This window comes from Geotrypetes seraphini, chromosome 3, assembly GCF_902459505.1.
Source record: "Geotrypetes seraphini chromosome 3, aGeoSer1.1, whole genome shotgun sequence".
NCBI lineage: Eukaryota > Metazoa > Chordata > Amphibia > Gymnophiona > Dermophiidae > Geotrypetes > Geotrypetes seraphini.
Window position 1 is genome coordinate 273607367 of NC_047086.1, and position 25571 is coordinate 273632937.

A 25571-nucleotide genomic window follows, 5' to 3' on the forward strand; every position below is an offset into this window, starting at 1 on the left:
TCCTTCCTCTGCCTAGGAAGTCGCTGGGTGGGGGAGGCTTTCGGTGGCCCTCAAGGGCTGAAGAAAAAGTCCGACTCAGAAGTCGGTCTGCGTTCGGTGATCCGCGGTTGCTGGAGCGGCAGGGGCTCTAAGAGAGAGCAGAGTCCTCCTGCTTGCACGGCGTCGGGCGGAGGAAGGAGGGACAAGATGGCAGAAACTTCCTCCTTCCTCTGCCTAGGAAGTCGCTGGGGGGAGAGGCTTTCGGTGGCCCTCAAGGGCTGAAGAAGAAAAATCCGACTCAAAAGTCGGGCTGCGTCGGCGATCCCCGGTGGCTGGAGAGGCAGGGGCTCTAAGAGAGAGCAGAGTCCTCCTGCTTGCACGGCGTCGGGCGGAGGAAGGAGGGACAAGATGGCAGAAACTTCCTCCTTCCTCTGCCTAGGAAGTCGCTGGGGGGAGAGGCTTTCGGTGGCCCTCAAGGGCTGAAGAAGAAAAATCCGACTCAAAAGTCGGGCTGCGTCGGCGATCCCCGGTGGCTGGAGAGGCAGAAACACACGCTGGACTCATTACTCACCAGCTTCAGCGCGCAATTCCTCTCTCACCCCCTCAAGGAAGGCCCGCTCCTGGCGCATCAGCAGCCAACCCCGTTTCCTGAGATCCTCAACCTGGATAATAGAGAGAGAGAGAGAGAAAGAACGGAGAGGGAGGGATATGATGAGTGCCATCTAGCACTGTGGCATAACATGTTTACTTAAGTATTGACCTCTATAAGCACATAAAAATGGAGTACGCTGCCGTCCAAGAGCCCCTATCCGCTTTGCTGCCTGCCTCCACCCCCAGTTTTACAAGAATGTATTCACGTACTCCAGCATTTTCCCCTTTCTGTGCTGGAGGCATCGCTATCTCTCTACTGTACCTGGGACAATGGGGGGGGGGTTAGGTGACATGGCCAGCATCACAAGGAGGAGTGTGGGATTGAACTCACAACCCCAGGGTGCTGAGGCTGTAGCCTATCAGCACTGCCCCACATTACAGTTTGCATGACTTTATTAATCTAGTCAAGCAATATTTCCTGTCCTGGTGAGCTTACAATTATGCAGCAGGGGCAATAAAATAGTTTGGTCAGAAGGAGCAGCGTGGCTTTAAACCCCTGACGTCAGGGTACTGACGCTGTCACTTTAAACGTCATGCCACTTTCTCCCTAGACCAGCAGATTGATACATACGGGAAAGGAAAGTTGTAGGTACTTGAAATGACATAGCAGCACTTTAATATATTTGTTTTCCTTTGGCAAAGTTGATTTCAAGATGTTTCTATTACAAATGCGATGCTGGTGACCCTAAAATTACTTGTGTGCATGTTGTGAATGGAATAGATGTCTTTTAGGAGCTGAATTTGTCATTTGAAATCCTACTACTGCTCCTTTGGGATATGCTTTAATTTTAGTATTCAATGTAAAAGATTTATTATGCACAATTGTAGTTTTTAAAAGGAATCAAGATTTACCCACAAAAACATGACCAATTTGATTGAGACAGGTTTCCATCATCATTACTTTTTACATGATTATTTGTGAGGGCCTGACTTGGAATACTTACTTCCCTGGGACATGAGGCTCTTCTATTGTACCGCCGGGTCAGGTGGGTCCAGGATTCCCTGAACTGCAGGTATGACCTGCGGTGGCCAGGCACTACAAAGTAGTGAAGCTCGTGTGCCAGGAACAGCCTGGCCAGTAGCCTGGAGTCCTCTGTAGAGAAATTTGGCTGTCTCCTGGCTGCCATTTTAGAAGAAATAACTGCGTATGAAGAACGAGCGATTCTATGACGTCACAATGCAAAAAAACGCGATGACGTTTTCTGTGCCGCTTGGGCGTGCTTGCAGCGTCTGCTCCACGCTACATCAACTCTGTAGATTACACGCTGATATCGCTATTATACAAAAAAGTATAGCAGAACGCTTAGAAGCTTACCATGTAAACCTGATGGGACTTCACCTCCCCCCATGTATTTAGGTTCACACTATCTACATTTGAACAAACACAATGACAAGTTATAAATGAAATAAATGAAGATTGGGAAGTAATATGCATAATCTCAGGAGGTTCACATATTTTAGCTTAGCTATGCATGTTTGGGTGGGTGGAAAAAAAAGAATATTATGTCTTTGGTAACCTTAGTCAGGACTTGAACCCCTGACCTTTGGAAGATACATGCATTGCTTTTAAGCACTGAGCTATGTTGGGAATGGGAGTCTCCAGAAATGGCTTTAGGTACAAGCTTTGACAAGGGGCAATCATTGCAAGTATCTACAGGTGTATTTGATCTGAGAACACCCAATGAACGTCCAAACAGATTTCAAAATTCTAACGGCTTCTATGACGTCAGACGCTACTTCGGCGTCGATGGTATATAAGGAGCTCTAAAAAACCATTATTTTGTCTCCGTTAGACTCCCGTGCGTTCGTGCTTCTGGTGCTTGATTTGTGATATTGTGACTTTGTACTGTGATCTTATTGTTTCTCCTTTCCCCCATCTTCTCCCTTTTGTTGTGTACTTGTCAGTTGGTGTCTTTGGTCTGGTGTTGATTTGAGAGATGGCTGATGACTTTGAGGGTTTCGTACGTGTGGTTGCCCGCAATAGATTGCTGCGCAGAGGAAGGGGTCCGGCCCTGGCCCCGGGGCGTGGGCAGCTTAGAGGCAGAGGAAGGGGTCCGGCCCTGGTGGCCAGGTTAGAGGCAGAGGCCCAGGCCGACGCCAACGCCAGGCCCCCAGGGTATATAGGCCCAGGGCGAACTTCCTTGATATGACAGATGAGAGGTGCATTGGTCTCTTTAGATTTAATCGGGAGACCATAGTTCATCTCTATGAGCAACTGCAGGTGGATTTGGAGCGCACCACTCTTAGGGGACATTCCCTTCCAGTTTATGTACAAGTAACTACAGCCCTGGGGTTTTTGACTACAGGAACCTTCCAAAGGTCCCTGGGAGCTGGGGCTGGCATCAGTCAATCGTCTGTATCCAGGATAATCAATACGTTTTTGGAAGTCTTTTTAAGGTGTATTGCTATGTATATCCAGTTTCCGATGAGTGAGGCAGAGCGGCGACGCACAATGAGGAGTTTTGCTCAACTGGCACATTTCCCTTCTGTCCTGGGAGCTATAGACTGCACACACGTAGCACTCAGATCACCTGCTGAAACTGAAAGGCAATTTAGGAACCGGAGGGCATATCATTCCATGAACATGCAGGTGGTCTGTAGTGCTACCATGGAGGTGACTGATGTGTGTGCCAACTTCCCAGGGTCCTGCCACGACGCTTATATCCTGGCCCACTCCGGCCTAGATGGCAGGTTCCAGAGGGGTGAAATCCACGGTGGATGGCTGGTTGGTGAGTTAACTTACTACTGCAGATAAAGCTTTGCTACATTAACTGCCTTTCTCTCATTTTACCACAGGGTCATGGCTAACTTTGGAGGATGATGCAGAACAATGGACAACAGATATGTGCCCCTTTTCTAATATTGTTTCTCCTTGCAGGTGATTGTGCCTATCCCCTGAGGATGTGGTTGATGACCCCAATTGTGCGTCCCCAACAGCCAGAGGAGGAGCGATATAACCGGGCCCTGAACACCACAAGGACCATCGTGGAACGTGCGTTTGGGTTGCTCAAGTCCCGCTTTAGATGTCTACACCGCTCAGGAGGGCAACTGCTGTACAGGCCCGACAAGGTGTCCAAGATGTTTGTTGCCTGCTGCATGCTACATAACCTAGCGCTGAGAAGACGGATGCCAGACCCTCCTGAGCCGGTCCAAGACAGTGACGATGACGAGGACATCCAACCTAGACGCAGGCCTCTACCTGAGCAAGAGGAGCGTAGGATAGGGCAGGTGGTCAGGGACAACCTAATAAGAGCCCATTTCTTGGGATAATGGTGAGTATATTTATGTGAACCCCAAACAGCTTCTCTCTCTGTCTGTCTCTGTTTCTGTCTCATGTGAGTGAATGTGATGATGCCTCTTTCTCTAGGCAGCAGTTAAAGCTCAGATGTCCCTGACCACCAAAGCAAGAAGTTATTGGTAGCAGCTCAAGTATTAAAGGTAGAATAATAGGTAAGAATCGAATATAGCTATCTTTGTTTTTGGCCTCATTCACTATGTTGCTCCTGTATATCATTCCATTAGCAGGCTTTATGATGAATTACTCACATGTCAAATAGCTAACAGCTTTCATACTCTTGTTGCAGGTTGGATGTCCAAGACTTTCATCGTCACCATACAAGGGCATCGTAATGTGCTTCTCGATGGCCTGGTAAGAGCTAACAGTTTAGGACCTCTTGGTTATTTGTTGTTTTACCAACAACAAATCGTATATTGACACATGCTGGTGTTAGGTTAGCATGTGTGTTGATTGAACACCCCCTTAGTTTTAGGTATAAATAACATCTATAGTGGAAGCTCAGAGAAAGCCGATTGGATGACCTATACTGCTAAAATGTTAAACTATGGCTATCAGAAGCCTATATGCTGCTCAGCTTTCCACACCTTGTAGGAGTTAATGATGGTATTGGTCTACAAGTTTCTGTGTAGCATAAGACTATAGCACCCCCTCCCTTCTCCATGCTGGTACTTCAAGTTCAACTGAAGCTATAGGGTAACTGTAGGTATTGTGACAGTTTGAGGTAGGGGACTTTTCCAATGTATTAACATGCTTCCCCTCTTTGCAGGTGTTCGGGCCCAGCTGACCTCCTCCTCCTCCTCCTGTGGCTAGCATCTCATCGTGAAGCCGTTCCTGTGATATGGGCGGATCCTGTGACGTATTCCTGATACTTGTGCATAGGTAGGTATGAGACATTTGTGCTCACTTCTACTAACCTTCAACATTCCAAACAGTGTGTGTAGGTTCTTAGCTCACATATGGACTCTGTAACAAGGAGGATGGCTTTTATTTCCCTTGCTTCTATGGCAGAAACCTCTGGCCTTTATTCTCTGACCTCCTTACTTTCCTTTCTTCCAGTGCACCGAAGAACATTCTACATCTCTGAATCTGTCTTCCTTTTCCTACAACCTGCCTTACCCTACCATGAGGAAATCTTAATATTTCACAGGCTCTGACATTGTACCCTTTCCTCCTGTAGGCTGGGAGTTGATTTGGACCTAGGAGTGGCTTACTCTGTATACCGGTGTAGCTGTGATCCATCTCAGCGAACTGCAGTTGCATGATGTTACAATTTCACACCGCTTTTCTGGACTTTTGAGTGTCAGTGAAATGACATGATATTCTACAATAAAAATCTTAAACCATTTAAGGATGTTGTGATTACTTACCAAAGGAATGCCAGGGCCCAGTCTGATACATTGAGTAATGCACAGGCATTATTATTTCCTTAGGTACCGCTGTAAATGGATCACTCTTATCACATTGCTCTTTGTCTGAGGGCCAGGTTGGAAAGGTAAGAAGTGGGGGGGGGGGGGAGGGAACTAGGGGTTGTCATGTTTCCCATTTGCTCACCGGTCCAATGACATGACCTCAGAGCAGGGATCTCAAAGTCCCTCCTTGAGGGCCTCAATCCAGCCGGGTTTTCAGGATTTCCCCAATGAATATGCATTGAAAGCAGTGCATGCACATAGATCTCATGCATATTCATTGGGGAAATCCTAAATACCTGACTGGATTGAGGCCTTCGAGGAGGGACTTTGAGATCCCTGCCTCAGAGCCTGCAAATAGCATAATTAAGAAGATGGCATTACTAGGGAGGACGGACAAGGTGGTATTGTTCCATCTTGTGGTTTGTAGGGAAATATTTTCCTTCTTACACACCTGGGTTTCACTACTTTTCCGTTCCACACATAGCCTTCTGCTTACACCTCATCTACCTACAGTTGCATAACATTACCCTCATTGTTAGATTATACATCTGAGAAACCCACACAGGAAACATATAAACCAGTATAAACCTATCATGTCACAATCAGTTCAAAGAAAGCATTTCTGGCTCACCAGGTTAATGCGCCTGATCCGACCTCTCAAGATCACCGGTTCAACTCCCACTCCCACTCTCACCATCCCTTTTTTGCACAGCTCCCTATTAGTTATCAAAGGAGTATGTATGTGGATTTTGTTGTTTTTCATCAGCATTGTGCATCAGATACATTCATTTGCTCTCAGCTACAAGCCATTGTAGTAGGAATGGATTTCGTGCTATGCAATATCCGCACAGGGCAACAGATAGAAGAGTTCACTTCAGCTTGGCTGGTTGTGGTGTTATGCTACAGGAGTGTGTGTTGGAGTGGGGGAGGGGGGTTTGAGAAGTGCTGGGTTTTCTGGTAGAAAAATGAATATCAAATATGCGCTAACCACACTCAAGACCTGAACCCCTGACGTACTGAAGACAAATGCAGTGCTTTAAGGCATAGAGCTAGAGAGGGAACTTCATTTAGAAGTTGGTAACGGAGCTTCTACAGATTAAGCAAATGACAACTGGTTTCTAGTAATATCTTTGAGAAGGGAAGGAATTGATTAAAAGTCAGGTGTTTGGCCTATCAGATTTTTATGTTTGTGTAGCTATTTAGGTGTCTTTGTTAGGAGGCAAAACTGATTTCTTCTTTTGGTGATTATCCATTAACTATTTCTCCATTCCCCAGGGTCATTAGCAAGTCTGAATTTTAGCTGAAAAAAACAAACCGTAGGCGTGCTTCTAGATCCGCTGTAACGCCATTATTGCAGCATGTAGGACGCCGAACGTTAAGCGCATACAACGCCTAAACGGAATAGATTCATTCAGTAGCACAATCCGGTTTTAACACCCTCAACTCCTTCAGCTGACACAATACTCATTTGAATAAAATTACAAGATACAGACCAATCACATCTCATTGTCATCTGAAACAGCACATTAGCAATACCAGATACAAAACATTAGAGAAGTTGAACTTGCGTGTGATCAAAACAGCACTTTTGGACTATGTATTCAATCATACTTGAGAATATGGATTTGGGGTCAGTGAAAGCAGTGCTTTAAACCATTGAGCTACCACTCTTTTGTGTCAGCTAATTGTGATATGATAGCTAAGCTGATTATACCTTGGCACATCACTAAGGTATGATATGACAGGGGAGCCAGAGACATTGGAATAAAAGGTGCTATAGCTCGGTGAGTAAAAGCGCTGTATTGATCATCCAGAGGTTGTGAGTTCAACCCCCGGCTTGTCTTTTACCTGTGGCATATCTACCTTCCAGGTGCACCTTGATGATGCTTTCCACGTCTTATAGGAGTTGATTATAACATTACTGTACAACTTTCTGTGTAGCATGAAAACTAAACTTCCATGCTGATAATTTGAGTTCAACTCATCTTATATATCTCCTTTTAAACATAGCATATTTTGTTAGTTTTTATAATGTGAAGGTATACAATTCTGAAATCATGAAGACAATATATATAAAACAGCAGTGTTTTGTCTCCTACCAGACCTCATTGTGAGATCATCAAGCCACACCTTCAAGGTAGTATGCCAAAATTAAAAAGATGTGTTGGGTGTAGAACTCACAACCTCTGTATGACTAGCACAGGCTCCTAACACATAGAGCTACACTAGCTTCTATTGAGATGCATCTCACTGCCCTTTCATATCGTACTTGACTGACCTGCCTATGTATCATCTCATTAGCTATCATGTCACACTCAGCTCACCACGTTAATGTGCCAATCCAACCTCTCAAGGTCACCGGTTCAACTCCCACTCTCACCATCCCTCTTTTGCACTGCTACCTATTAGCTCTCAAAGGAGTATATATATATATGGTGGACTTTGCTGTTTTCAGGGTTAGGGTTAGGGTTAAGTAGCTCAGTAGCTCAGTGAGTAAAAGCGCTGTACCAATCATCCAGAGGTTGTGAGTTCAATTCCCAGCTTGTCTTTTACTTGTGGCATATCTACCTTCCAGAAGCACCTTGATTATAACATGAGGGGTTTATGCTGCAGGAGTGTGTTGTTGGGGTGTTGCAGGGGGTGTCTAGGATGACAGAGAACAGGCTGCTGAGAATTGTTTTACTTTTGCTTCTGTTCATTCTAGTTCTTATTCTCATGGAGCACACCTTACCGCACAGCATGGATGGCGGCAGTGCCAGCAATGCCAGGAGAGGGCCAGGTCCAGGGCGACTTGAGGTGGGTTGAGGCAGCCGGTGTTGGTGCAGACAGCCTCGGAAAGAATCCCTCGAGTTGGATGACGGCTGCTGCAGCTGTGGGTGGCTGCAGACCGTAGTGCCTGCTGGCCGCGGCAAGCCATGGCGCCAGTTGGCTGTGGCCTGGCTGGAGGAGGACGAGGAATAGCTACAAGAGCTACACTGAGGTAGGAGGTGAGGAGAGAGAGACAGATGGGAGGATGAGGGAAATGGGGGTAGGAGAAACACTGCAGCCCTTCTTCCTTTGTTTTATCTCCCCCTTGACAAAAAAGGCCAAAAGAAGAAAGGGTCAAAAATGGAAATCTTAGGTTTAACATTCCTCCACTTTCCTCCCCCACACCCAAAACAGAAGCATCTCCCCAAAGTGTTATGAAGTGGCCAATTATTTTCATCCTGATATGTTAAGGCAGAAATGGGTACGCCTGTCAGCCTTGCATACCTTTCTACACCAAGCAAGTGACGGCTCTTACCCAATGGCAAAAGCAGCAGACGTCTAGGATAAAAGAAGCCCTCGCCGGGTTCTAGAATTATATGGCTGTCTCTCTCCCTGACTGCTAGTCCTTTTGATGTTGGGAAACAGTAGTCAGAGATAAGTGTTCCACTAAATCCACACAATTCTCCACCTGCTCAACTGTCCTGCCAATCACTCAATTCTTGCCAAATCTCTATCACGGCAGCCTCAAATCCATAGGTACCTCTTTCATATCAGAGTTTAGGGCACGGAATCAGAAATTGAAATCCTTTGTAATGACCTCGTCATCACTGAACACGCGGGGCAAATCATTGTCCTCTTCAGAATCGGACTGCCTCGATGTCATTTTGTCAGGCCACTCAATTTCTCTCCCAGCGTCCTCCAGTCACTTGCATTTTCAACAACGCATTTGAATTTCTTAAGACGGAACCTTAGTGAGCCGGGGGAGGAAGGTCACCGCAGGCTCTCGCCTCAGATGAAAATGTTCATTTTTTAGGGACCGTATAAGCTGATCAGGGACAGTCTTCAGCGACTCGGAGCCCTCCTCCCGGCTGGGCAGAAGGAGGAGGCTTTGGCAGTGGTGGTTTTGGTGGTGAGTGAGGGCGGGAGGGGGGAGTCGCCGGCTGTGCTGTGTGTCTGCGAGTTGCCTGGCTGCTGCATCTGCACTCCTGCTGGCCACATACCTACTGATCACAGAGCAGAGATCACAGAAGCACGCAGGTAAATGCGCAAACGCGGCTAGGGTTTTATTATATAGGATATAGACCTATCGCATCTCATTTTCATCACAAACACATTAGCAAGACTATACACAATACATTACAAAGTTGAGCTTGGGTTTGATAAAATAAACAGCATAATTTGACACTGTATTACATTTATTGAACCATACTTAAGAATACGGGTTTTGCATCCGTGACAGCAGTGCTTTACACCATTGAGCTACCAGTTTTTTGCCTCAACTGATTGTGAAATGATAGCTAAGTAGATTATACCTTAGCACATCACTAAGGTATGCTATGACAGGGGAGCCAGAGACGCTGGAGTAAAAGGTGGTGTAGCTCAGTGAGTAAAAGCGCTGTATCAATCATCCGGAGGTTGTGAGTTCAACTCCCAGCTTGTCTTTTACTTGTGGCATATCTACCTTCCAGGTGCACCTTGATGATGTTACAATGAGGTCAGCATTGTGCTGCTGGCTACTTCCTCTTCCTGTGAACTAGAAGCCACATTCAGGTCTGATCTGTGTTTTGATTCTGTTTCTAAGTTGGGCCAGTGTAAGTTATGGGATTTACCTTTGTTCTGAAGAATGAGCTGATTGTAGCAATGTTTTAAGACCAGGAGAGTGTTATTTCGAGCAAGATATCACTTCTAAACTATCCTCTCTGAAATAATGTCTCTGGGAAATCCAGAGAAAGCTTATTGGATGACTTAGGGTGCCTTTCCTGCCAGTCTTTGTGGAACTTAAACGAAGTTTATCAGAAGCCTATATGGTGTTCAACGTCCTATCCTTTCCACTTCTAATAGGAGGTGAGTATGACATTACTGTACGGCTTTCTATGTAGCATACATCTACAGTTTCCCACCTTCCATACTGATAATGTAAGTTCAACACCCACTCGGTACGTTTCATCTTCTAGTTCTCCTTTCAAACATAACATATTTTTTTTTACGTTGTATTAATGGTAAACTCTACAATTCTGATATCATAGAGGAAAAAGAAACAACACAGCAGTGTTCTCTGTCTGCCATTCCCTACCTCACTGATATTCCCAGATCAACTCCCACTAAAACTAATATATTACAGAAAATATATAGTTTACAAAATGGTATACTGTGTTTTGATTATCCTTTTCATCATCCTATACTTTGGATTAATTATGTGAAAGCTTACAATGCTGAATGACTGATAATAAATCAGTAAAGAGTATAAAAAAATCAGTATAATTAAAAAAAAAAACAAAAAACATCGTACAGACGTCTATCTGGCGTCTAAGCATGGCCATTTGGAGATGTCTAGATGACGTTTCAGTAAGCCGCGTCTATCCTCCATTCAGCGTCTGTGCAGACGTCTACCAGACGCCTAAGTTCCGTTTGATTGACACTTGCCTTTTCCGGACGTCTAAAGCACGCCTAAGTTAGACGTAGTATAGAGAATTTACCCCTAAGTGCTCATGCACAGAATTCACATACAGTAAGCATCCAGGCAGACTGTTTCAAACAACCCTAATTCAATCAGTGCTTAGAGGACCTGGCAGTAAAAAGGTGCTCTAAGAAGTGTTAAGAAGACGTGTTAATGTCTGAAGATATACAATGGGTCCAGGTACACAGATAACTAAGATTAATCAGAAACTATTGTCAGAGGCATATAGAAATTACATGTGACTCCAATCTATTTTTCTCCAGTCTAGCACAGTTTACTAAGGATGGGGAAACTGCTTTGCTCTCTCCTTAATTGTAATGCTTATGAATATTGCTTTTCTGTAAGCCTATTTCTATAATATATTCTTTATGCAATCACCTCTGGCTGTGCTTCTCATTTGAGCCTACTTCCTAGTGAATCTTCTGTGAAGATATTGAGCTTGGGACCTGGCGTTTGTAAGGGCGCCTCATATAACCCCTACAACCTTATATTGTGGGGGCGCTACCATCCTTACACAAATGACCTGTGGCTTCAACAATGGAGTCGGTTTCCAAATAAGAACTAGGTTTCCCTGAAGAAAGGTAAGACAGATGACAATCCTGTAAAACTTGTCTAAATCTGTCTGCTATATCAGGATTCTGTGTTGGTGACTGTCTATTACTATCCTCAGGTAGAACTTTATAACGTACAGCCACTATTACAGGCGGTGCAGAAGGTGATTCCTGATCTGTAACTGGTAGTAGGTTTTGTATGTCTTCTCACCAGCCAGGGTCCACACTATCCTTAAAGCGGCCCTCCACCAGGTGGCAATAAAAAGAAACTGGGCACGCTTCTGCAAGAAGGCTGAAGCCCTACAGGGAGTGCTGGTCTGAATCACTGAGCAATCCTCCTTTTAGACAACCCAGACACTCTGAAGGCAGAAGCATAGGTGTCGGAACAGGGGAGGGGCACAAGAGCCATGGCCTCCCCCAAAATTGCCACTTTTAAATTGCCATTTAATCCCTGGTGGTCCAGAGGTGCAGCGGGCAGGAGTGAGCTTTCCGGCTCCTGCTCCGCTGCTCACCTGGTTGATCTTGGCAAATTTCTTCTGCCGCTGAGTGGCAATGAACAGGAGCATGCTTTGGTGTGCCTGCTCGGCGCTCGGTGGCTTCTTGACTGGCTCCTGCAAATTCTGTTGGCTTAAACATCTGTGGTTAGGATTGAAGAGTTTTGCTACTGGGGGCATTATTGCTTGCAGCTGCTCTCTCTCTAAAATAGCCAAACTGGATAGAAGACTCATAGAAAGCTGTGCACAAGTAAGCTAAGTTCTGTAACACCCTTATGAAATTGAGTTTGTTTGGGGGCATTTCTGGGTTTTTTTTGAACCTTGGGACACTTCTTTGGTAGCTGTGCCAGGAGGTACTCTTTTGCCCTGGTGAAGGACTTAGGGCTAGATTCACTAAGCAAACCGATCATGTACCGCTCAGTTTGTGCTCACTTTCCGACTATGGCTCGATTCACTAACCTTCCTCCAGACCCATCCGCACCTGATCCGATCTGCGCATGCAAATGAGTAAAAAGGCATGTAAATTTCTTAAGGCATCAATTCATGAAACCATTTCATCCAAACCGAATGGCCCTTCCGTTCCAAAAAGTTTTGACTGCTGAGCACCAGTCGCTTTACATCCTCACTGACTATTCCTGTCTAGCAACAGCCGCATGCATGTTAAGAACCCCATTAAAATATATATATCTACCCTGCAAAAATTTCAAAATATATCTAAACTTTAAATATATGTAAACTTTCATGTACATAAGCGTTAGCATTTTTTAAATTTTTTTAGAATGCGCAAAGTGAGCGTGGGAGTGAATCTCAGATTTGTAATGCGCATTGTGAGAAAATCGCAGATTAACCCCCGTACTCTCCTTGCACATTGTACATTTCATATATTAATGCCAAATTTTTTAAAAAATTAAAAATAACTTTTAAGGGCCAGCTATCCCTCCCCCCCTTCCTTCCAGCTAGGTTGTCACATGCATCTGACGTCCCGGGATTGCCTTTGGTTGCTTCGTGCTTCACGGCTGAAAGAGCAGCACAGCCTCCTGGGATTCGTAGGCTGTTTATAACAGCGGGTGATCCCAGTGCATTCAACTGCTGTTAACTGTTGTGCCTTCTAACAACTTAACAGTTCTTTTGCTGAGAGAAATGTTAGGCTGTTTGGAAGCGTGCAATAAACGTCGAGATCGATCCTGTAGTGTGGCCGTCCCTTAGGGCATAGCAGGGGCCAGTATACAACCACAATATAGCCCCGGTGTGCTTCCCCAAGAGGGAGGAAGTCTCTGTAGTGGAGAGCTTACCCTGTGGATAATGGTCAGAATGGCACCACACATGTAAGTACCCAAAAGAATGAAATCAAATTTATTTATCATCCAGTCTTGGCACAAAATACAAAGGAAAAAGAGTCCAAAAGTATCAGCAACAATAATTGTAACAAAAGAAATAATGCTGCACTCACCAGTTTGGTCTGGTCAACTCCTGAGTGTTCAGCTTATGTCCCAGGTAAGTCCTACTAAATAGTGGCATCAACAGAACAAAACACAAGTTCAATCTCAAGCAGTCTTTGGGCCAAACACATAAAACTATAACTTTACAATGCTGAAGATCTTCCCTCCTTTCCAGGAATTAAGGAGCAGAAGGATGGTGGATTCACCAAATCAGCCCCTTGTCAAAGCAAAGAGCAAAAATAGACCCTCAAAACCCACCACATAGATGTCAGGCAAATCATGCCCCCAACCTTCAGGGTTTTTACAGCTCCAGGAAGGACATCACTAGCTCTACCTAACTGCAGCCAAGCCTCTGCTTGCTGCGGCAGCCATCTTGGATAAAAAAAAACTTTCAAACAACAAAACAATTTGCTAGCAGTTTTCCTTCTCCAGCAAACACAGTCAATTCACCTTTCCCAATAGTGACAATTTCACAAAACATTTCTGGAGGTAATTAATTTTCCCAGTAGTAAGGCAGCAAAACCAAAAATCAGGGAAAAAAAACTTTTCCAAAGCAAGCACACTTCCATTGCCTCTGGAAGAGCAAGTTCTGGCAGAGCATTCCAGTCCATGGCCTCTGGTTCCTGGTTCCTCTGGAATTCCTCTTCTGCCTCTGGGCTTTGCATTTCCATGTCTGCTGGTGCTTGAGATAGTGGAGGCTCCTCCAACAGGGGAGCTTCCTTGGGTTGCCCCTTTCTCTGGGACAACCAGCACTCTAAGTGCTGTAGAGCTATGGTGCCATGCCCAGCCCTGCGTGGGGGAAGGGCTTTCTGCAGCTCAAGCTGCCTTTCAACCTGTTTGGCCAGCAATTTCATCCTGGGAGTTCTTAAAGGGACCAAACCTGTTTTCTCCAGGCTATGCTCAAAGTTCTGTCTGGTCTCAGCCTGAACTTCATAATCATGCTCCTGTACTGCAGGGACATAATGGTCAGCCCTAACCAGCTTCACAGGGCGATTTCTGGGGTTCCTGACTGGCACAAGGCTGGTACCGGAGTCAGGCTTGTGACAATCCGTAAAAAAAGGACAAACTCAAAGAATTCCACAGCTCGCTCACAAACCTCCGATACTATTTCTCCTTAAACCTCTCCAACAAATTTTTCAAAAAGCTACGGTCACAGCTTATACAGCTTGCAATAGCACTTAAGAAAAAAAGAGAGGTTGGTAAAAACTACAGTTCTTATATTGCATTTTTTACAACAACAATGATTTGCAGGAGGCGCATTCGGAGCCCGCCAATGACATCTGCGATTAAACCCCGCCCCATTTCTACACAGTGAAGTCTTAAAGAGCTAGTGCATGTGTTATGTGCTTCAAAACCAACAAGGAGATAGTGTGCAAGCGCGTCGATCGATGTTACAGTGAGATGTGGGGGCGTGTTTACGATTTGATAATTTGCATGGACAAGCTTTACTGAATCGATCAGCCAGAATGACTCGGAAACGGATAGGACACGAATAGGATAGATTTGTGGACTTTAGTGAATCTAGCCTTTAGGAAGCTGGAAGTGGGACAGGGAGACTACAGATGGCCTGGACCTGGGTGTGGGAAGGGACCTGGAACCCTGGGAAATATGAAACCCATAGGTGACACAAGGAAGGCATACTTGAAATCAATGTAAATATGGCCACAGGAAAATTGAAAAGGCAGGCCCACTATCTGAAAGACTCAGATAAATAATAATAATAACAGTTTATATACCGCAATACCGTGAAGTGCTGTGTGGTTTACAAAAGATTAGAGAAGGTACAAAATAATTGAACTTAAGATGTCTACTAACACATAAGAATTGTTCTCAATCTCTATTCTATATCAGGTTACTACCCCAAAGAGCTGACTTGTAAAATTAGGCTAAAGGGTAGTCTGACACAAGTGCTCTCTAAAGCGGCAGACCCTTTACTATCATCTAACAGGCAAAAATATTTACTTCCATACAAAAGCATTCCTAAAAATTACATTCTTATACCTAAAAGTTACATTCTTATACTAAGCTTACATGATTTATAAAAAGAAATACAAAACAAAGATTGGAATATACAGTAAAACTTTGGATTGCAAATAACTTGGTTTGCAAGTGTTCTACAAGACAAGCAAAACATTTGAATAAATTGTAACTTGCTATTCCAGCAATGTCTTGCAATACATGTATACAGTATACAAGCATCACATTATCACAACTGAGCCAATGGTTCCTCTCTATATGACGCTGCAGGAATGCAGTGACTGTTCCAAACGAACAAAGGCTTGCAATACAAGTATGTATATTTTTGTACACGAGTGCCCTGGACTACAAGCATGCTTCTAGAACAAATTATGCTCTAAAACCAAGGTTTTACTGTACTCATAATTTTAAACATTTTTCTTTTTTTTTTTTTTTTTACAATCAACACGGGTTTCAGTAGAGACTTACTCCCCCTCCGTACAAAATTTCACAGAGGAGAGAGAGTTGCTTAAAGATCAAAGCAATCAAATTCTTTTCAGAATTCCTTAGGTTTAAAAATATACATTCACACACGTTGTAACTCAGCACTAACAAAATCGGCAATGTCCCTGTATTGCAATGTACCATGTATTGCAATTTACAGAAAAGATGGGCACTTAACCGCCACCTTTGTTAGGTCAAGTGTAATTAAAAGTTGATTATTCACCTAATCAGACATTCAGGGCATTACACAATTCTAAAAATACTTTATAAAACAAACATGGAGAACAAAAATTCATACTAGACAGACAGAACTCATAAAGAACCCAAAATAGACATACAAAGGATGGGGATTTTGAATGTCATGCACACACAAAAAAAAACACACATACATGCAGATAAACGGTCCGTGCAAAAAACAATCTCTGTACTTTCTCTAAAATACTTTCAACATACACGTATATTCTTGATTCCACTGCCTGTTCTGAGCAGCTAGAAACACATAATAGTCATTAACGAGCCTAGCAGGCAAAAATCCAACAGATATTTATTACCCCTCCTCAATCTTCCTTTATAAATACAGCACAATAGAAATATAGCCAGTTCTAACCAATTCCCTGACTCCTGAAATGTTCAACCTACACCATTTTTTTTGTTTGTTTTGTTTTTTTTCAGGATGCATCGGAAGTACATCTTGACTCAGGGCTCATGCTGAGCCTGTAAATACAAACAGCTTACATCTATTGTCTAACTTCAGATCTACAGATTCAGTTTCGTTTATCAAACAGACAGAGATAGTTCCTAGAATCCCTCCCTGTGGTTTCAATGATGGATCAAGTCATTTACTAAGGCCAGGGAAAAAGAAACATGAGGAATGATCAATTCCTTACCAGTTTGGTGGCCAACCCCAAACAGACACCTGTACGTTAAGCCAGGACTCAATTAATCATTTGAACCGGCCAGAGCCACAAGGTCTACAAACTCCAAGAGGAATTAAGCCGGCTTAGCAGACAGGTCGGTTCTCAGACCAGACACAAGTGACCAATCGAGTAGTCGACGGTCAAAAGACCTTAAAATCCCTGTTCAGAAGCCAAATGAAAGGTCACTTTGGGCAGCCAAAAACCCTAGAGACTTGAAGAAGGCACAGATAGTTTATTAGCATACGTATGCGACTCCTGAGCTCCAAGCTGGCTTTAGAAGTGCCGAAAACAGGACGTTACTTTTCTTAACAATCATTGGTCCTCAGCTCACACTAGCAGGTCACTAGCAAGTCACTTATCTAGGCCCTGCAGTCTTTCTGTTGCAAATCATTTATGCTGAGATAGCCATAAGAATTTAGAATGTCAAAGCTAACACCCAGTACAGGCAGGCTAGAACATGAGATAAGTTAGGTCTGCAGCAAAACATAATTCAGCATTTTATTAAAGAGAAAACTCAGTTCAACACTTGGAAAACCAGTCCCAGACTCCTTCAGTACTTGGAAAACCAGTCCCAGACTCCTTCAGTGGCTTCAGAAGAACTGCCACAAGCAGGATTTTAATATTGTGTTTTGCCTTTTTTTTTCTTGAATGGGTTTTTTTTTTCTGCTTTAAAGAAAAGCTACCAATTAAGACCTTTTTCTCAAACTACAAAGGATATAATACTTATCTGGTTTGATAAGAACATTAACTAAAGTCTTATGCAATAAGTGGAAACAATGCACTGAATTCAGTGTATTTTACAAAAGGTCTGCTCCCCCTGACATCAAAACCTGGCAGGAGAAGGGCAGATGCTAGATTGGGGATGGAGGAGAGGGAGAGAGATACAGGACAAAAGGTGGAGGTTTTTTTTCCCTACCTGTCCTCCTCAACTCTAAATTTTAATTCTCCTTCACTCTCAGTGCCTTAACACTTCCTCAGTTTCCCTCTCTCCCTTACCAAGAATACAATGCATTTTCCCACTGCCTCTTCCTTCCCTAAATGATGTAGTTCCTAATGAAAATTCTAAATTTCTACTCCAAATCAAAGTGATTCACTATTAAAACTGTTCCCATCTCACCCACTAGCTCTTTCACTGCCTTAACTCCTTCACTTATGAACTGGTTATGAGCAGGAGACTGGACACTTAGAAGAGGCAAGTAAATGGGCAGCCTCTTCTAAGCCTGCTCCTATGTTTCACCCATTTGCTATTTCAATTATGTGGTTCAATGAGAGCTAAAATTAGTTTGTGCTGTTTGTAGTGTGTTGTACTTTTGTATCATGACATTGCGATGACATGCAAGCCAGTTGTCCTTCATGGCATTTTAACTGCACAGTACAAAGTAGTTTGTTGAAAGGCAATAGAAACACTTCATACCAGATTTTATCCTAAAACATCTCCAGATGTCTTAGTAGTGAGGAAAAAGGAAGTGCCTCTAACTTTGCTGATATAATTTTCCTAGTGGAAGCCATAATATATGGAAAGATAGGATACATGGTTGAAAAGGTGAAGCTTGAAAGAGGAAAGAGTACTGAGAAGGAAATATAGCAAGAGATGTGATAGAGTAGAGGAGTAGCATAGTGGTTAAAGGCAAAGCACCAGGATGACTACCAGAAAAGTGAGATTCATATCTTGCTGCTGTTCTTTGTGATCTTGGGCTTCAGCTACAAAATTAGATTGTAAGATTTCTGCAAACAGGGAAATATATAGTGTACCTGAATGTTACTCACCCTGAACTACTGCTGAAAAAGGTGTCAGCTACATAAAATTAGTGAGAGAGGAAATATAGTAAATGGTTGGACATTAGTAAAAGAGAGAAGAGTGAAATTGTGCACAGCCATAAAACATTTGTTATGTCAATGGGCCGTTTACTACAGTATCTTATACTCTCAAACTGGCAAAAAGTGCAAAAGGGTCTGGAAAGGAGGTTTTGCAGCAGAGAAAAGGACCCATTTCTTTAAAATAAACTTCAGGGCTGTTTTGAAAATCTATTGTAGCTAGCAAAAGACACAAGTAACCACAAAAGTGAATAGCAGTTTGGGGGGGTGATCAGTGGTGTACCAAGGGGGGAGGCGGGGGGGGGGGGGGGCGGTCCGCCCCGAGTGCAAGCCATGAAGGGATGCTCCCGGCCTTGGAGTCATGGCCCGGGAACTTCCCTTCTCATGGTCCGACCCCAAGGCTTTCGCCTCCCTTTACGCGATTCCTCTACAAAGCAACCTGCAGAAAGGATCGCGGGTACTTCAGCGATCCTTGCAAGTTACCATAGGCTTCCCGAGTTGTCCCTCTGCCACGCCAGAGGGACAACTTGGGACGCCTATAGCAACCTGCAAGGATCGCTGAAGTACCCGCGATCCTTTCTGCAGGTTGCTTTCTGCAGGAATCGCGTAAAGGGAGGCCAGAGGGGAACACACAGGCCTTCCCGGGGGAGGTGTAGGGGGGAGGGGGGACAGTCCTTCAGGGGGAGGGGGGAAGGTACAGGTCTTCAGAGGGGACAGACCTTCGGGGGGGGACAGGCCTTCAGGTGGGGGTGCAGGCCTTCAGAGGTTCAAGGGGGGACAGGCCTTCAGGTGGGGGTGCAGGGATTCAGGGGGAGCAGGCCTTCAGGGGTTCAGGGGTGGACAGGCCTTCAGGGGAGACAGACCTTCAGGGGGGAGGTGCAGTCCTTCGGGAGGGTGCATGCCTTCAGGGGTGGGGTGTAGGCCTTCAGAGTAGGTGCAGGCCTTCAGGGGGGACAGACCTTTGGGGGTGTGGTGCAGTCCTTTGAGGGGGACAGGGCTTCAAGGGGGCGACAGACCTTCAGGGGAGGGGGGTCCTAGTGTAGAAGTACACGGAGGGAGGGAAGGAGGGGGTTCAAAAATACATGCATATGCCGGACTTTGGGGGAAGAAATAATGGGTCTAAAAACAGGAGTGGGAGAAAGATGGTGGATAATGGGATTTAGGGAGGGAAGGAACAGAAAGGGAGAGAAATTGGACATAAGGGATGGTGTGGAGGGGGGATAGAGATACTGGATAGGAGGATAGTTGGGAAGAGAAAGGGAGAGATGGTGGACCCTGGGATGGTGGGGAAGGAGGGAGAGATCATGGATGAAAGGGTAGTTGAGAAAAGGTGAATCTGTGGATGGAGACGAAAAAAAAGGAAAGATGCCAGACCTCCGGGGGAGCAGTGGCGTACCTAGGGTATGTGGCACCCGGGGCCCATCATTTTTTGACACCCCCCATGTAAAAAAATATTTTTTTGTAATGACCATGAAACGGAATAAATGGTCAGAATAGAAACAGGCAGTGAAAATTTTCTTATATTCCAAACATAACATAACATAAATTATGTCTGAATTGTTATGACATCAGAAGTACATATGGAGTAGTTGCAGGTGATGCTTGGGACAGTTCTGATTGTGTTAGTTCGGTTTTATGTGTTTTTTGAATAGAAGGGTTTTTATTTCTTTTTGAAGGTTTTGCAGTAAGTGGTCGATGTCAATTGGTTGTAGAGTTGGGGGTCGAGTGTTGCAGCTCGAATGGCTAGGAGGTTGTCGAACAGTTTTTTTCTTTTGACGTTTTTGGTTGGAGGGTGTGTGAATGGTGCGTGAGTTCTCCTATGTCTGGTTGAGGTGGATTGAATTATTTAGCTGAAGAAATTAGTTACCCCCTCATCTCACACACATTAATTCTCTTCCGTTTTTGTTCCCATTATAAAAAACACTGATAAGTTCCCAGAAAAAAAATACATTAAAATAAGAAGTGAAAACAAAGGCCCCTACAGATGAGAACATAACATAAGAATAGCCTAACTGGGTCAGACCAATGGTCCATCATGCCCAGTAGCCCATTCTCATGGTAGCCAATCCAGGACACTAATACCTGGTCAAAACCCAAAGAGTAGCAACATTCCATACTACCGATCCAGGGCAAGCAGACACTTCCCCCATGTCTTAATAACAGATTATGGACTTTTCCTCCAGGAATTTGTCCAAATCTTTCTTAAAACCAGCTACACTATCTGCTTTTACCATAACTTCTGGCCACTTCATTTTTAAGTTTAGATCTTTCCTTTCAAACAGAGAACTTGCTAGATATCAAATACAGCACAAGGTAACTTCACATGGACTTAGCTGTGCAGGAAATGTGAATCTCCTCATGCACCCACCATATAGTGCAAAAATGTGCAAAGGTCTGTTTTTTTCTTTCGATCACTACATAGCCTAATGCCACACAAGCAGCGCTGTTACAAACATATTCTGTAGGTCAATGCTAAGAATAACAAAGTTTCCTTCCTTGGACCAGAAGGAGATACTGCTAAACTACTGGAAGAGATCCCAAAACAACACCCAAAGACCCACTCAGTGTGTGAACCAGTTGAGTGGAGTGGACTAACTGGGGGTTGGAAATGGGCCCGGAGTTTGCTCAGCAGAATTTCCCAGACCACCTCTTCCTCTCAACACATTGACATGCTGCCACCACCACCACTAGGAACACCTCACTGGGTAGGCCAGCTATGCTATAAACTTTATAAAACACATTATTATATTTTCTTATAAAGCACATATTTTAACTGAACTCTCTGACATCCTCAGCCTTTCCATTCACAAAAATAGAAGGAAGAAAAGTTCCCATTTCCTGCTGTCTCATGTCCCTGGCCTATACAATATTTTTTTTCTGCAGACCCTTCAAAAGTCTGACCAAATCCTCGTTTCACTTGCATTATAAAGTACTGAGGATGCCATCTCTCCCCAATCCCAGGTCCTAAAGTCTAAGACAGTAGTGCAAACTAATGCTGCCAGATTCAGGAAAAAAAATTTTGATTCGATTCAGCCTATTGAATTGGTTTTTCAATTCGATTTTTCTGCCCAGTTGGGTGATTTTTTCCAAAACTCCTGGTGGATTATTCACCCCCCTTGGCTTCTCCTAATCACACTGGCGCTGTGGTGTAAATAAAATAAAGAAACAAAAAGGACTTTTCCTCTCTCTGTTAAATCCTAGCTCACGTTTGCAGTCCAACACCAGCTCTGTCAGGATACACATTTCAAATCTGACATATTATAATCACAAAACAGAAAATAAAATTAATTTTTCTACCTTTTGTTGTCTGGTTATATTTCAAATCTTGTTGGTCCAAGGCTCTGGTTTTCTTCTGATAACTTGGGGTCTCCTTCTTTCTTCTTTCTGCATGCTAACCATCCATCTACCAACTCTGTCCTCCCTTTCCATTTCCCTTCCCTCCCAAGGAAGTCTGGTATCTTTCCTTTTTTTCATCTCCCTCCACAGATCCACCTTTTCTTAACTACCCTTTCATCCGGCATCTCTCCCTCCTTCCCCACCACCCGAGTCCACCATTTCTCCCTTTCTTTTCCCAATTACCCTCCTATCCAGTATCTCTATCCCTCCTCCACACCATCCCTTGTGTCCAATTTCTCTCCCTTTCTGTTCCTTCCCTCCCTAAATCCCATGGTCCATCATCTCTCTCCCTCTCCTCTATTTTCAGACCCATTATTTCTTCCTCCCCCCCCCAAAGTTTGGCATATGCACGTCTCTTTGAACACCCCCTTCTCTCCGTGTACTTCTAAACCAGGGTCCCCCCCCAAAGGCCTGCCCCCCCTTAAAGGTCTGTCTGTCCCCCCTTGAAGGCCTGCACCCCCCTTGAAGGCCTGTCCCCCCCTTGAAGGTCTGCACCCCCCCCCGAAGGCCTGCACCCCCCCCCGAAGGCCTGTCCTCCCCCCCTTGTAGGCCTGTCCCCCCCCTTGTAGGCCTGCCTTCCTGTCCCCCCCCTTGAAGGCCTGTCCATCCCCCCTTGAAGGTCTGCACCCCCCTGAAGGCCTTCACCCCCCTGAAGGCCTGTCCCCCTTTGAAGGCCTGCACCCCCCTGAAGGCCTGCACCCCCCCGAAGGCCTGTCCCACCCCCTTGAAGGCCTGTCCCACCCCCTTGTAGGCCTGTCCCACCCCCTTGTAGATCTGTCCCACCCCTTGTAGGCCTGTCCCACCCCCTTGTAGACCTGTCCCCCCCTTGAAGGCCTGCCTGCCCCCCCTTGAAGGCCTGTCCCCCCCCTTGAAGGCCTGCCTGTCCCCCCCCCCCTTGAAGGCCTTCCTGCCTGTCTGTCACCCCCCTCCTCCTTGAAAGCCTGCCTGCCTGCACGCCCGCCCCACCCCGAAGGACCGCTCGCACCCCTGGCCTCCCCGCACCACTATGAAGCAGCACTACCTATGCTCCCGGCCTTGCCGTTCAGTCCCCCCCCACCACCCCCGAAGGACCGCTCGCCCCACTGACCTTCCTGCACCACCTATGAAGCAGCCGCAGCAGGATCCCGACGTCAGCGATCTCTGCGCTGCTTAGGCGCTGCTTCCTGCGCCGCGTTCCCGCCCCTCCTCTGATGTCAGAGGAGGGGCGGGACCGCGGCGCAGGAAGCAGCGCCCAAGCAGCTCAGGTATCGCTGAAGTCTCGATCCTGCTGCGGGCTGTTTCACAGGTGGTGCAGGAAGGTCAGTGGGGCGAGCGGTCCTTCGGGGGTGGTGGGGGGGGGAATGAACGGCAAGGCTGGGAACACCCCCTCATGGCTGGCACCCGGGGCGGACCGCCCCTCCCGCCCCCCCCTTAGTACGCCACTGCGGGGGAGGGAAGGTAAACGGAAGTGGAGGACAGAGATGGCAGATTGATGGTTAGCATGGAGAAAGAAGAAAGAAGGAGACTATGGCAAGCAAGACAACCAGAACCTGGGACCAACAAGATTTGAATATTGACCAGACAACAAAAGGTAGAAAAAATAATTTTATTTTCTGTTTTGTGATTACAATATGTCAGATTTGAAAAGTGTATCCTGCCAGAGCTGGTGTTAGACCGCAAACGTGAGCTAGGATTTAACAGAGAGAGGAAAAGTCCTTTTTGTTTCTTTATTTTGTTTACACTACTGGTTCCCAACCTTGTCCTGGAGGACCACCAGGCCAATCGGGTTTTCAGGCTAGCCCTAATGAATATGCATGAGAGAGATTTGCATATAATGAAAATGAGAGGCATGCAAATCTGCTCCATGCATATTCATTAGGGCTATCCTGAAAACCTGATTGGCCTGGTGGTCCTCCAGGACAGGGTTGGGAACCACTGGTTTACACCACAGTGCCAGTGTGGTTTGAAGCCAAAGGGAGTGAAAAAGCTATAAAATAAACCCACCAGGATGTTTGAAAAAAACACCCAATTGGGCAGGAAAATCGAATCGAATTGAAAAACCAATTCAATAGGCTGAATTGAATCGAAATTTTTTTTCCTGAATTGGGCAGCACTAGTTTGCGCTACTGTCTTAGACTTTAGGACCTGGGATTGGGGAGAGATGGCATCCTAGTACTTTATAATGCAAGTGAAACGAGGATTTGGTCAGAATTTTGAAGGGTCTGCAGAAGAAAAATATTGTGTAGGCCGGGGGAAATGGGAACTTTTCTTCCTTCTGTTTTTGTGAATGGCAAGGCTGAGAATGTCAGAGAGTTCTGTTAAAATATATGCTTTATAAGAAAATATAATAATGCGTTTTATAAAGTTTATATGCATTGCTGGCCTACCCGATGAGGTGTTCCTAGTGGTGGTGGTGGTGGCAGCGTGTCAATGTGTTGAGAGGAAGAGGTGGTCTGGGAAATTCTGCTGAGCAAACTCCAGGCCCATTTCCACCCCCCAGTTAGTCCTCTCCACTCAACTGGTTCACACACTGAGTGGGTCTTTGGGTGTTGTGCCTGGGTAGTTGTTTTGGGATCTCTTCCAGTGGTTTTTCAGTATCTCCTTGTGGTTGAAGGAAGGAAATTTTGTTAACCTTAGCATTGACCTTCAGAATATGTTTGTAACAGCGCTGCTTGTGTGGCATTAGGCTATGTAGTGATCGAAAGAAAAAACCAGACCTTTGCACATTTTTGCACTATATGGTGGGTGTATGAGGAGATTCACATTTCCTGCACAGCTAAGTCCGTGTGAAGTTACCTTGTGCTGTATTTGACATCTAGCAAGGTCTCTGTTTGGAAGGAAAGATCTCAGCTTAAAAATGAAGTGGCCAGAAGTTATGGTAAAAGCAGATAGCGTAGCTGGTTTTAAGAAAGGTTTGAACAAATTCCTGGAGGAAAAGTCCATAGTCTGTTATTAAGACATGGGGGAAGCATCTGCTTGCCCTGGATCGGTAGCATGGAATGTTGCTACTAGAGAATGACACGGTGGTGGTTTACCCGCAGCCACCGGGTTTAGCTGCGGGTAACCCGCCAAAATGGGGAACGAAAACTAGCAGTCGCTGCGGTGGAGCGGTGAATGGTCTTGTCCCCGCAGTGAGGCATGAAGGATCGCGCGGTCCCCGCAGCCCACACCCGCCTGCCCAATCGATCCTAGTGATTAGCCAGCTCTCTCCCTTCTCCTCACCTTAGTTTGTAGGTTTTCTTTTTCGGCGACTCGCACACTATCAAAGAGCCGCACACCCGCTGCTGCTCAGTTTCAATCTTCTGCTCTGACGCAACCGGAAACAGGAAATTGCAGCAGAGCAGAAGATTGAACACTGAGCAGCCGCGCATGCGCGGCTCTTTGGGAAAGCGTGCAGGTTGCCGAAAAAGAAAGCCTGCAAACTAAGGTGAGGAGAAGGGATAGAGCTGGCTAAACACTAGGATCGATTGGGCAGGTGGGTGGGGGCTGCGAGGACCGTGCGATCGCCCGTGTTCCCGGCTCAAACTGGAAGGAGGGAGTGAAAGGGAAAAGGATTCTGGGCCAAGGGGATGAAGATGGAAAGAAAAACCCACAGCAGGAAAGAAAGGGAAGGACAAGCAGGTGAGCCAGATGCTAGAAGCAGGGAGGGAGGAAGAAAGAGGGAAAAAAGCTAGATGGGGTTGAAAAGAAGAGACACACTGGTATGGAAGAGGAAGATAGGGGAAATCTGGACACAGGAAGGTAACAGAAAGAGGGGA

At 45.4% G+C, this 25571-nt stretch overlaps 1 long non-coding RNA gene across 1 annotated transcript; it reads left to right on the top strand.

Annotated features, from left to right (window-relative positions):
* Positions 1 to 3997: 3997 nt before the first annotated feature.
* On the top strand, positions 3998 to 4983 carry LOC117356979. The gene is made up of 3 exons (XR_004538752.1): positions 3998 to 4080; positions 4215 to 4279; positions 4695 to 4983. It is a non-coding gene; the product is annotated as an uncharacterized LOC117356979 (long non-coding RNA).
* Positions 4984 to 25571: the final 20588 nt, after the last annotated feature.